The sequence below is a fragment of the Emys orbicularis genome, chromosome 3, assembly GCF_028017835.1.
Source record: "Emys orbicularis isolate rEmyOrb1 chromosome 3, rEmyOrb1.hap1, whole genome shotgun sequence".
Taxonomy (NCBI): Eukaryota; Metazoa; Chordata; order Testudines; family Emydidae; genus Emys; species Emys orbicularis.
The window spans coordinates 141,559,811-141,572,819 of NC_088685.1; positions in this window are offsets into that span (position 1 = coordinate 141,559,811).

Below are 13,009 nucleotides of genomic sequence, written 5' to 3' on the forward strand. Positions count from 1 at the left end.
AATTGCAGGAAATTATGAGGGAATCAGATGAGTGGGGGGGAGGGGGTTTATGCAATAATTTGATGATAGTAGATATTGAGATTCAAAAAGTTGAAAGCTTTATGACCATTAAAACACAAATTGTCTACCTGACATATCAAAATATACAAAGTAAATATCAATAAATCAAACTAAGAAGTTCTCAAGCAGCATTTTTCTTACTTTGCCTATCTGTAAATATCAGGTATCAAATGGATTTTTTTTTCTTCAGTTTGTGTGTGTACAGTGAAATCAATGTTTACCTACACTTACTGATAAAAATCTAATCCTTCCAAGCTTATCTATATTTTAAGATGTGTCTGATATATCCATTTCCTATTAACTATTCCAATTTCAAATTCTGGCAGAGTTGTACTTCTTTGGGATAGTGGAATACTCTGCTAAGGAGAGGACTAATTTATTCTACAACCCATCCAAATTTTCCATTGTTCTGACAGCCACATCATAGTAGCAAGCAAGACTGAAGGTGAAGCCTTCCCAATTGCAATATGTGATTTTATCCACACAGCTCCTAAAACATTGTTTTTGCTTTATTTTATATTGTTTTGACTAACCTCACAAGTCAAACAAGGGATAAGCCATGTTACATTAGTTCAGTGAGGAGTGTATATTGCATTTTCTTTTAAAGTGGAATTTTTCTTCTATCTTAAAATTTTGCAGTCCTCTTCTGGGAGCTTTGCATCTGTAAGAACTACAAGACCAGGTCACAAATGGACAATAGATAAGAAGCCCCCAGGGGTAGATCTGGCATTTAAAGTTTTGTTTCAGGCTCATTTTCTTCATTTCTTACCCTTCTTGCTTACTTTTTCCAAAATTACAATGAAGAAGTTCCTACCTCTGCAAGGACTGAACAGGAAAGAGTACAGTAAAGAAATGTCATGGGGCATAGACCAGTGTTCACATCACACTCTCCATCAGTACCCAGCCTGGGCTGGGGAACCTAATGATTCAGCCAACAGATCAAATTTGGTGATGAATCCTGGTCACATGCCACCTGAGGCACTTTGCACATACCCTAAGAACAAGACCACATTACTGTGATGGAACTGTGTAGTGATGTGCTGACTCACCGGTGTAGCACCTCCTACTGGTCGTCCTGGGAATTAGCTCTTCACCAGCTTCAGAGCACCCCTACTGGCTGGTGTCTCACCTGATGCTGGCCCCCATGTCCCTCCCAGACCCTGGTGGCCCCCTACCCTGGGGTTCTGCCCCCTGGCAGTCCCCACGCTCTGGGTCTCCCCTCCCAGGGGAACCTCAACCCAATATTCCCACCTTGCCTTAATGGCTACTGCCAGTCCTCATCTAGCCCCTGGGCAGACTGCAGTCTGTAAACCACTCATCATTGGCAGGGGGGGGGGGGGGTTGGATTTGCTTTCGACCTGCTGCTTCTCCTAACCCTGGGATGCACCTTTGCAACCCTAGTACCTGCTTTAGGCCTTCAGCAAGGCCTGCAGCCTGGGGAGTTGCCAGGCTAGAGCTCCCCAGCACTGCTCTGTCCCAAGTCCCCTTCTCTCCCAGGCAGCCAGGTCCTTCTCTCTCAAGAGTTAGAGAGAGACTGACTCTGCCCCTGCTTCACAGCCCTTTTATAGGACCAGCTGTGGCCTGATTGCGGCGTGGCCCCAGCTGTGGCTGCTTCCCCAATCAGCTTAGCCTTTTTGGCTCTCAGCCCCAGCCCTCTCTAAGGGCTGGCTTTTAACCCTTTCACAGGAGCAGGGTTACTGCCCCACTACAAACCGATAATGGACTGGGCTACTTCTATGCTACTAGGTGAACTACGCATAATTTTAATGATTTCCATTAGAATAGGTAAACTCATTCTAATACAAGGAGAAATATCTGCTTGGTAGTTTTACATACTGACATTTTTCCTATAGAAGTTTGGATTGGAAGAGGACTTAAGTTGGGGGTTAGCTGGAGTCGGAAATATTTGAGTTAGTATTGATTGAGGGGTTAGTGTGCAGGGACCCGAGGGGGAAACCTGAGGGCCCTGGGACCCAGAAAGAAGGGCCTGAAGACAGACAAATCAGCAACCAGAGTTGCACTATTTTGAGCATGGGACTTTGATACCCAGAAAGTGGGAGCAATGGTAGGTGACCTAGCTGGAGGGCTAAGTCATCAGAAGAGGAAGGGGATGTCTAGAGGGGGCACTTGAGAGGTGGAAACTGTGCTTAATCACACCCAGGCACTCTCGCTGTGGGGAGCCTGAAACAATGCACCAGTTAGATTCTAAGATCTGAGACTACGCTATAGCTCAGATTAACTGGCTGGCAAGAGAAATGAGGAATTTGTGAAATAGTATCTTGGCAGTAATTGTCATGAAATCATAAGAAAAAAGGCTGGGGGCGGGAATGTTAAAACAAAACAAAAACAAATCTAGATCCTCCAAGAAGTAGGGCAATGAAGTCTTTGAGATTCAAGACAAGTTTTAAGTCTTTCTGTTGTAGAGTTTACCTCCAGGTTAGTGGAATATCAAGGCAAGAGATAACAAAAGAATGAGCCAGGGTTTTAGTAGTGGGGTCCAAGCATGTGAGAGCATTAGGTATGTTATAGAGAAAGCACAATGATTTGATAAGTGTGTGGATATAGTTGGAGACAGAGAGAGGGAGACATAGGAAAGCAAACAGATTGTGAACTTGAGTGTCATGGAAGATAAAGCAGTTGTCAATGGTGAGGAAAATGGAAGGATTTTGGAAGATGAAGAATTTGACAGGTTCACTGTGAGAAATTGGTGAGATGATTAAGATGGTATGTTGGAAAGAAAACTAGATGCAGGGCTGGACTGAGGAGAAAGCTTAAAAGGTAGAGAAACAAGAGTGTGCTTGACTTCTAAAAGAAGAACCAGAAGAGAATGAACAATGGAGAGCAGTAGAGAAAAATTCTGTAAGTCAGATTGAGGGAATAAAACCAAAGTGGAAACTAGGCTTTAAAAAAAAAAAAAAGAAAGAAAGAAAGAAAGAAAAGAAAGTTAAAGTAATGATTGAGAGGAAAAGGAATGTAAATCCCTGTGTCTTTAAATTAATTTGCATGATCAGGTTCTTAGGTATAAGAGGAGAGAGTAAGGCTGAAGTCAAATGGGAAGAGTTGCTGAGGGTTTAAAGTGTAGAAATTGATCTGTGAAGATATTGATTTAGAAAGAATAAACCTAAGCTGCAAACACCAGGACAAACTCACAGTGGAGGAAGTCAGCATAGCTCACAGGATTTCTTCTAGAGGCTCTCAGAGTGAGAGCAGCAACAGGGAAAGCAAAGACCAGGGACTTATGGGATCATCTGGAAGTCAGAGAGAGAGCAAAGTTGAAAGGTGTGTCCATGGAGTCAGAGAAATATCTAATGTGACTTTGTGCACATTTTAACCTATATAACCGCAATGCTATTTTACTCTGACCCTTGTTCCTCCTCCTTTCCTATCATTGTTCCAATCACTTATCTAATGACACTCAGATGTTTGGGCTGATTTCACATCTACGTGTGCATTTGTAGAGTGCCTACCACGAGGTTCCCAATCCAGATTGTGGCCTTTGGAAGCTAATGTAAAAATATTTAATTTCATATAATTATTATAATGTAGTACCATCTAGTGCCCATCTATCAAATGGCAGAACTGAGTCCTGGGTATGTAACTAGGCCTTGCTGAGAGATGTCCAGGACCAAGTTTTAAAAAAAAATATTGTTTAGCTAATTATAAGCTACTAAAATAAAAATCATATAGGCACCAGCTAATATTTTAGCACTACAGTAAAGTCCCACACCCTTTGTGTCACATTCACAATGGCCCTTCCCTCTGCCTAGCCTGCCCCAGAGGCTTGGTTAGACGGGCAGGTTCCGCTGCTCTTAGGATGCTGCTGCAATAATATGTATGCAGGTGATTGATTCAACAGGATATTTACTCAGCAAAATGCTGCAGAGGTCCCACTCTACCTTATCAGGAAAAGGATAAAATCATGGGCATGAACAACGTGTAGATTCTATTGTGTTAATGTCTAATGTTTTCTGCAGTATTCTGCAAATGTTAACATCCTGTTTTTTGCCCTTCCATTATCAAAATCAGTCATTGTAATGTAAGCAGAGCAGCCGCACACTACCTCTAACCCAGCACGGCAGAAAACTGTCTCCAAGCAAAACAGCAGAAACAAAGGTCAAAAGCTGACATGCCACCTTCAAGCCCTAATTGGGACCATTTTTAAATGTTAATATTAATTATGAGCACGTGACATCTTTTCCGCCTATTTTAAAAAAGAAAGGAAATTAAATGCTAAAAACTCTTAGTGAATACAAAATTAAGGTCCCGATTCAGGAAGGGCACTTAAGCATGTGCGTCAATCCAACTGACAATTTAACGTGGATGTAAGCATATATTTAAGTGCCAGAATCAGAACCTAAAATTGCTCATTTTTATTTTCTATCTGGAAGTGCAAGAGTTGAGGTTCCCACAGCAACATTAATTTGGCTATGCTGCACATTCTTATATATCTTCTGAGATACATTTTTAACAAACAATATAATTAAGCTATACACTGAACCAGATGAAAATAAGAATAGTATCCATATGCAATGTGGCTGAGTTAATGTTGCTGTAGGTACCTTAACATTTGTTCTTCCTGACGGTTTCTGATTTTAACTGGAGAGCTTTCATACTTGTAGGTTTTGCATTTGTTTTATGATCACGTGTCTTGTCCAACCCCATACACTTATATAACCACAGCTATATTCCCCAATTGTGTGTATCATGACCATGCAATACTGGTTCCCTTTTTGGAATAATTATCATGAACTGTTGCAAGCCTTGTATTTTTAGGGAAGCCCGAAGGGAAGTGGTTTTTCTTTTCCACAAGCAGCCTGCTGTACTGGAAAAGAAGTTATAGTTTCTCTTTTTTTGTTGATTTAATATCTGTGTCGTATTTACTTTCCAATCCTTTCCCCATTTCTTTGGGGCTGGTCACGATTACCAAAGAAACATCTTCATTATAGATCCTGCAGTGCTCTCTCACTCCTAGTTACGATGCCAGCAGCATGAGTCAGTTACAGGTTGCTGAGAAACTATTATCTTTCCTGTGTTGTTTTCCCTCATTAGGAACACGCCAGCTTCAGAAAGCGAAAGGCTAACTGATGTGAAAAAACTCATTCCTTGTGTGGTGAAGTCAAAGTCCAACCTGTTCAGTGGGGTCTGAATTCCAACCGTCAGCTACAGAGCGTTCCAGTATCAACATGTCAGCAAGCATTTAATTTCTCTACGTGCAGTCTCCCCTCTCGCCCCCCGCCTCTTTCCCATACTATAGCTACATGTAAATGAAAGAGAAATGCTTCAAATGAGGGAGGATAATATAACAGCACAGCTTCTTTCCAGAGTCTGTGGGGGGGAGGGGGAAATCAAGACACTTACCTCAGTGACTATCATTCTCTTTTCAGTTTTTATGTGCTCCTAAAGAATGTGCTGTACACATTACACAGTGTTTCTAACACATCTGGTTGGGGGCTTTGGTGAGTAATGACCAAGAAGGATAAAATAATGGCTGTCATGAGCTGTTACAAATTGCCAGAGATCTAGACATGTTTAAAGGGCAAAATTCCCCCTGAAGAACTAAAAACCAAATGTGAACCACTACTTTCTAAATAAAATGGCTTGGACATGAGCAATGCATGCCTTGGATGTTCCCCAACTAAATACATACTGCCCTTGAATAATAGATGCCAGAGACTGAATTATTGGCCAACAAATGTAGACACACAACACTTAAAAATAAATAACCTAGCATTTCTTCTCTTATCGACTGCTTTTGACCCTGCTGCTTTAGCATTATTAAAAGAAACTTTATTATAAACTTTTGAAACCAATATAAAATTGGAGGGAAAAAAATAGGCAATAAACATTGAGACAGGACATGAAATGCAAGTGCAGTGGTCACCCTTAAAAGCTTTTCTGTGGTGGCCTAGGTGACTAAATGGCATTACCTCAGTACTTGCATTATTGCTAGTACCAGGAGAATACAGAAGTAACAGGATCTCATTACCGAAGGTAAATGCACATTTTTTTTTAAAATGACAACCCACTGAAGAAATAAGGGAAGGCAAAAAATGTTTAACTGGAGTATTGTCAAAAATAAGAGACTAATTAGGGCTGTCCAGCATGGGTCTGATTGGGGAGGTGAGGGGGAGTAGGAAGACAATACCAGGAGAATTTGTACTTAAATAGTATGGTGGTGGTTATTGAAAGAGGAAGCTTATTCCACTGGTGGAGCAATAAAGCAGGAGCAGAAGCAGAACACGACAAATGAGATAGCATTAGGAAACTGGTTGGGAGCAGAAAGGGAATTTATAAGCTGCTTAACAAGTAGAGATAAGGAAGGCACAACATCATGGGAAGCAAAACAAGCAAGGGAGAGATTGGTAAAAAATGGAGCTGATGAAGAAGCAGAGAGACATGAAAAAAATATCAGGGTCTTTGTAAAAGAGATGAGACATATGATCAGAACAGCCACTTCCAGAGGTGAACGTAAACTGGTACGCCCCGTACAGCATACTGAAGGGCCGGCTCCAGGAACCAGCATTCCAAGCAGGTTGCTTGGGGCGGCAATCCGTGTGTTTCTGCCACCCCAAGCAGCGCGCCGAATTGCCGCCATGGACGGTGGGGGCAGTCCGTGCGCCATTAGGGTGGCACGCGCGTTTCCGCGGCGGCGGCAATTCGGCGGCAGCTTCTATGTTCAGCTGCCCGCGGCGGCAATTTGGTGGCTTCTGTCTTCCGGCTGAAGACAGAAACTGTCGCCGAATTGCCGCCACTGTGGAAACGTGCGTGCCGCCCTAACGGCACACGGACTGCCCCCGCCATCTGTGGCGGCAATTCGGTGCGCTGCTTGGGGTGGCAAAAACAGTAGAGCCAGCCCTGGCGTACTGGCAAGAGGCGGTGTGCCGTACCGGGGCGGCCCAGCTTCCCCAGGCAGCAATTTAAAGGGCCTGGGGCTCCCAGCAGTGGCTGGAGCCCCAGGCCCTTTAAATTGCCACCAGAGCCCCGCTGCTGGAGCCCTGGGGTAGCAGCAGTGGGGATCAGGGAGCTATTTAAAGGGCCGGGACTCCCACTGCCCCTACTGCCCTGGGCCCTTTAAATAGCCCTCAGAGCCCCGCCGCTACGCCAGGGCTCCAGGGGCTATTTAAAGGGCTGGGGTGGTAGAAGCAGGGGAGTCCTGGGCCCTTTAAATAGCCCCCAGAGCCCTGCTGCCGGAGCCCTGGGGTAGCAGCGGCAGCCGTGGGCTCCGGCAGCGGTTTAAAGGGCCTGGGGTGGTAGCGGTGGCAGAGCCCTGGGCCCTTTAAACTGCTGCCAGAGCCCCTGGCTGCTGCTGCTACCCCGGCGGGGGATGGGGAGGGCACTTACTGGTACAGGGCGGGCCGGGGCTGGCTCTGACTCTGACCCCCCCCATCCCCGCCCCTTCTGCCTGAGGCCCCGCCCCTTCCGGAGGCCAGAGCTGGCCCCAACCCAGCCCCGTACCGGTAAGTCCCTATTTCTACTTTCACCCCTGGCCACTTTTGATGTGTAACAAGTCAGAGATAGACTCCTTGTTCCGTGTTTGACTGGAGCCTAAGATATGACCTTATTGTCCTTCATGGAGCAGCACTTCGGAGCTCAAACATTGGAGAGGTTTGTTTGTTTCCTGTTCTGTTCTAGTCACAACCTCTCCAACAGTGTAAAAAAATTCGCCATTTAGGTGATTTAAAAAACACCTAAATGGGGAATGTTTTTACACTGTTGGAGAGGTTGTGACTAGAACAGAACAGGAAACAGTTTTCTTGTCCCATTAAAATTTGAGGTTAAAAAGAAAAAGGTTTTCCCATCTCAAATCAGGACAAAAAGTCAATCTAGAAAAAATTAATTGCAACGAAAATATCCAAAAAAATAATTTCAGTTCAGTGAAAAGATTTTGTTTCAAAAATTTGGAAAGTTATCATTTTGATTGACCATTTAATATGTTTTTTGCTACAATTAGCTTAAGTTTCAAAACAAAGTTGTTTCAAACTGGAAAGCCAGAATTTATTTTAAAAATGTTGAAATGAAACATATTGATAGTTTCAAAACTTTTCCTAAATTCATCGACACCAACCCTCACCCACTAAAAGTTTGTGTTTTGACAAGTTGCCATTTTCCAATAAAAAAAAGTTTAGTTGAAAGATTCCCAACCAGCTGTGCTACCTTTCAAGAATGCCTCGGAAAGCTAACATGCCCTTCCAGTAAACACAGGAAAGAGTGTTGGGTGGGAAGAGGGACTACACAGAAGGGTTTAATGATTAATAGCATGAATAAAGGAGCATATTGACAAGGAAGAAATCCCAACATCATGTTTTCTATTTCTAGAACCAAATTAAATTGCAATTGTATTGCATAAAAATGTAGCTTATAAGGCTAGGATCTAGGCGGTGTTGGACTGTCAGTAATTGGATGGCAGACCTCCAGGGAAAATCCCAGGTGCGATACTAGCATTTCAATAAATTGCATTCAATCTGAATTAATGCCCCAGCAGATTGTTAGGGGTCATTGTGATGAAAGAGATACGAGACTGCTGTCCTGACAGTTCATGGCTGTTAAAAATTATGTTCTTATGTTCTTATTATATGGAACTTTTTGCAAGAGTGTAGATGATGGCATTGTGGCTAAATTCCATTTTAAATAATTACTGTACAATTTGCCTAACGTTCCCCCTGAAGTTCAGTCAGCCATTCTTCTCCATCCTAAATCAACTGCTTTGTAGTATTACTTGGCAATATTAAACAGCAGCTGCATTTCAGTGACTGATAAAATTATTGCTATATACAATTATTTTTCAGCTTGTTCCTGCATTCTTTCATACACAAGACTCCCACTAAGGTTGCTAGGAGTTGCATGTGTAATGGCTGCAAGGTAAGACTCCTTTTTTAGTGGTAAATCTCGTGGTAAAGCACTTTGGTACTCTTCCAAAGAGAAGGTGCTATAGTATAAGCCAAGGTCATTATTATGCTGCAAGAGAATAAATGTTAGTTATATTTAGTGCATAAGAGTATCTAGCTAATTACTGTAGTAAGCACAGACATTGGAAATCAATTGTGATTTGAATGTCTACAAATAGAAAACGTTTATGTTATAGTTCCTTTAAAAGTGATCATGTGCTCTGCTTTCACTGAGAACCAGGAAGACACTATTTCTTGTAATATGGCAATGTAAACATTGACAAGATTTGTGAAAGGTTAACCAACATCTTAACTCATTATAGTCAATGTAAATATTCCAGGTAGAATAGCATGGAGTTATTTGTTGCCTGCCATTTTGTGGTCAATATTAAAGATGTGTCACAGTTCTTTACCTGTGTTTCCCTTCCACCCTATTTCTACCCTGACTTGCAAAACTGAAACACTGTCACAAAACACCATTTCTAATACTGTAAAATCATTTGGAGAAAAGCTACATCCAAAGAATAACATTCAGCACAGTTTGAGATATGCCCTCATCTCTGAGCATAGGCAGGCACCCATCCTATCTATTGCATAGCAGGTACCGTCATGTTCAGAAATTCTTGGATCTTTAATAAAGTACATGCCATATCTTATTAAAATACAGTTCTTTTGGCCATGTGTGTGCTACCAGCAGTCCTCCACTCAGGAATGTGCATATTCTAGGTCAACTCAACCCAACTTCTGTTTTAGTTCAAGTCAAATACTTGACTGAAACCCTGCTGTCTTCAGCATGCTGAACGCTCAGACAAAGCAAAGATTTCTGTGATGAAGTAAAAAAATGCAGACGACAACAAGAAAACAAAATCCCAAGGATGTTATTATATGCAGTGTTGGTAGCACCTCCTATGATTAAGGTTGCCTGATAATTCCCATTATAAGACCCTCTTTTCAGTTGCTTATACATTTGCCAAACTTTAATTGTTCAGGCTGAAATTTTCCATGGAAGGTGTCTTTTTCAGACTGCATTATTTGTAAAGGGTTCAGACATTTCAATTTTTCTAGGGAAAAATAAATACATTGTTTCTCCCACCTCCAATCTTAAAAAATCCCAACAACCTTTTATTTGAGATGCTCTAGCACTCCCATATCTTTGAGCAGGAACTTAAATTTGGCAGGGGGTGGCCTGTGTGTCAGGGATGTGACTTTTGCCATCTCCATGAAAATTTGCTCAAATTTGGCTACTGTGGAAAAAAGTCACAGTTTGCATATGGACGGTAGGGGCTTGCTAGATTGCATGGCCGATGGAATCTTGAGAGACTTCAACTCTGGGCATGCCCCAGCCTGGGGCTGAGCAGGGCTTCCCCTGCAATTGATGCTTTTGGTTGCTGCAGGACATGCCAGGTCCAGGAACTGGAATTGAAAACAGTGAACCTGTGTCTCCTGTGCTCTCAATGATCCTCCTGAAGGCCCTGGGCTGTGTGGAGGAGGAAGATGTCTTATTTAAATGCAGTGGGGACAACAGCCAAAAGCTGCAAGTGGAGAGGTGCAGGGGGTGGATTGGAACAAGGAGACTGCAGAGGGGGACAAGGGCTGGAAGCTGGCAGGGGGCGAAGAGGAAAGCTAAGACTGGAAGTTGGGGCAGAGAACACTGTGATTGGCTGGGCAAGGAGACTGGGAGCTGGTGGGTGGGGAGGAGACTGAGATGAGATGAAGAGTAGTGTAGGAGACTAGGACTGGAAGACAACTGGGGCAAGAGCAGAAGGAGGTGGGGGAGACATATCTGACAGAAGCCAGGCTATGAGGAGATAACAGTGACTAGCTAGGCAATGACCCTAGGACAAGGAGCCAGAGGATGGGAGACTGGGACAAGAAGCCAAGCAGGTGGAACTGGGGGTAGTCTCAAATTGGATGAGTGGCCTGGGAAAGAAGAATGGGACTGGCAGCCTGTGGGGCTAACAAACATTGACAGGCAGATGACTTGAGGCCAGTGGGGGGGGTGGAGAAACAGATGGGAGGAGGAGCTAGGAAGGGAGGAAGTAGAACTGGCTGGGCAAGAAGACTGGGGAAACCAAGAATGGCTGTGTGAGAAGAATGGGACTGGAAGAGGGGAATGAGACTGGGATGGGGAGTCCAGAAGTGGAAACTAGGACTGCCTGGGTAAGGAAACTGGGACAAAAACATGGGTTCAAGTCCCTGCACCAAATCAGGCAGAGCAGGTACTGAACATGAGACTCATCTCCCAAGTGAGTACTCTAACCACTGAGCTGTTGTCTACTCTCGACCGACTCTCTAGTTTTGACCAGAAATTGCCCTGTGGACTTGAGAAACCTTCGACAAAAGTTTAGTCAATCATAACATTTCGGTTTTGATGAATCAGCTTTTTTCCCCCAATGAAAAACTGTCATCAAAAACTTCCCAACCAGCTCTACTAGGATGGGATATAAACCCTAATGCTCAGAGCATAAACTGATCTCTAGCTAAGGCTGCAAGGAAGTCACTTCCCTTATGGGCCAGTTATTTCATAACTAACCACTTTACCATTTTTTGCACAGTCCCCTAGAGTATTCAGTCCTGGCCACTGTCAGACACAGGATAATTATACTAAATGGACCAGTGGTCTGATCTAGTAGGTAATGCCTATATTCCTAGCCACACTATAAAATAAATAAATAAATAGCTCTTTTAAATGTAGGCTTTTTTAAAAATCATCAAAACTTTTGTTAGAGCATCCAAACCTTATTACAGTAGATTTGAATTTGGATCAAATATTTGTTCTCTTTCATTTTTGTTGCCAACATTCCAGCAATATTCAGCAACTCAGCTAGCCAGTCCTCTTGCAATATTCTGGTAGTGGAAGTAATAAAATGGGGATGGGCAACTTTAAGATAGTAGAGGGCCACAAAATACATCAAAATCCTTCAGCAGCCCATACTTTTAAGAGGCTCCAGGAAGAGAAAGCCTTTGCAGTCAAGGAGGAAGTGGCCCTTGCTGTTCTGAGGCAGCTTGCCCAGTTGCTGCTGTGAGAACATGGGCCAAAGCAGCAAGTCTAGCATTGCCACGGCTATGCTACGCCACATCTCATACACCTGCCCACCCATATTCAGCTGTATGATCTCTGGGAAGACAGATGAGCCCATGCCCCCAATGCTATCCAACCCCAGTCGCCACCATGCGGGGGGGACACCAGCCCATTTGGTAACCCCTGGGCCATCCCAGAGGGAGCACACTGTGATCAGGGAGCTGCTGCCTCCTGCCCTTCCTCTCCTTCAGGCCGTGAGGAGAGCCACCTCTTGCTCCCTTCTGCAGTCCTCTTCTCCACGCAGGCAAAGCCTCTTCCCTCACTCCAGGAGCTGGCAGAGCTGCCTCCTCTCAGGCTCAGATCTGGGTGGGCCTGGCTGTGGCTAAGCCCCTGGTTGGCAGGCCAAATAAAATGATCTGGCAGGCTGAATGTAGCCCACAGGCCACCAGATATTGCTACAGGCCTCCCTAGAGCAAGATTCTTCCTATGTCTCTCATTAAACTTCTTAGGATCATCCAGAGGAGGGTTTATTAATTTAAGTTTTATTGTTTCTGTCATTAAGTTTTTGTCATGTAGGGTCAAATGTTGCTCCTTGTCTTGACTTCAGTACATGCTAGCATTGACATCCTCACGCTAATACAGTGAGCAGCACTGGGTTCTTAGTGCTAGTAAGCTGTTGAAGTCTTTGTGCAAAAGTCTGAAGAACAGACTCAAGGCTATTCGAGTTCATTGATTCAAGAATATACATTTGTCTAGAAGCACAGAGTTTTAGAAAACATCTCTCACACCAAGAACTTGTGAATTCTGGGATTACCCGAAGGAAAGGAAGAGAAGATCTTTTTTAAAGAAATGCTTGTGTTCCTTCATCAAATGTTTGAGTATAAGTTTACTCCCCCATATGCTGTTGATTGATGGTCAGTATATTTAAGTCTTAGATGAAGTAAAAAAGTTATAGGTGCTTGATAGTCTGATCATAAAACTCACTGGGGGTGAGGCAGGATGCTGATGTGTGCAACAAGTGGCAAGAGAGTTCTTCATTCCC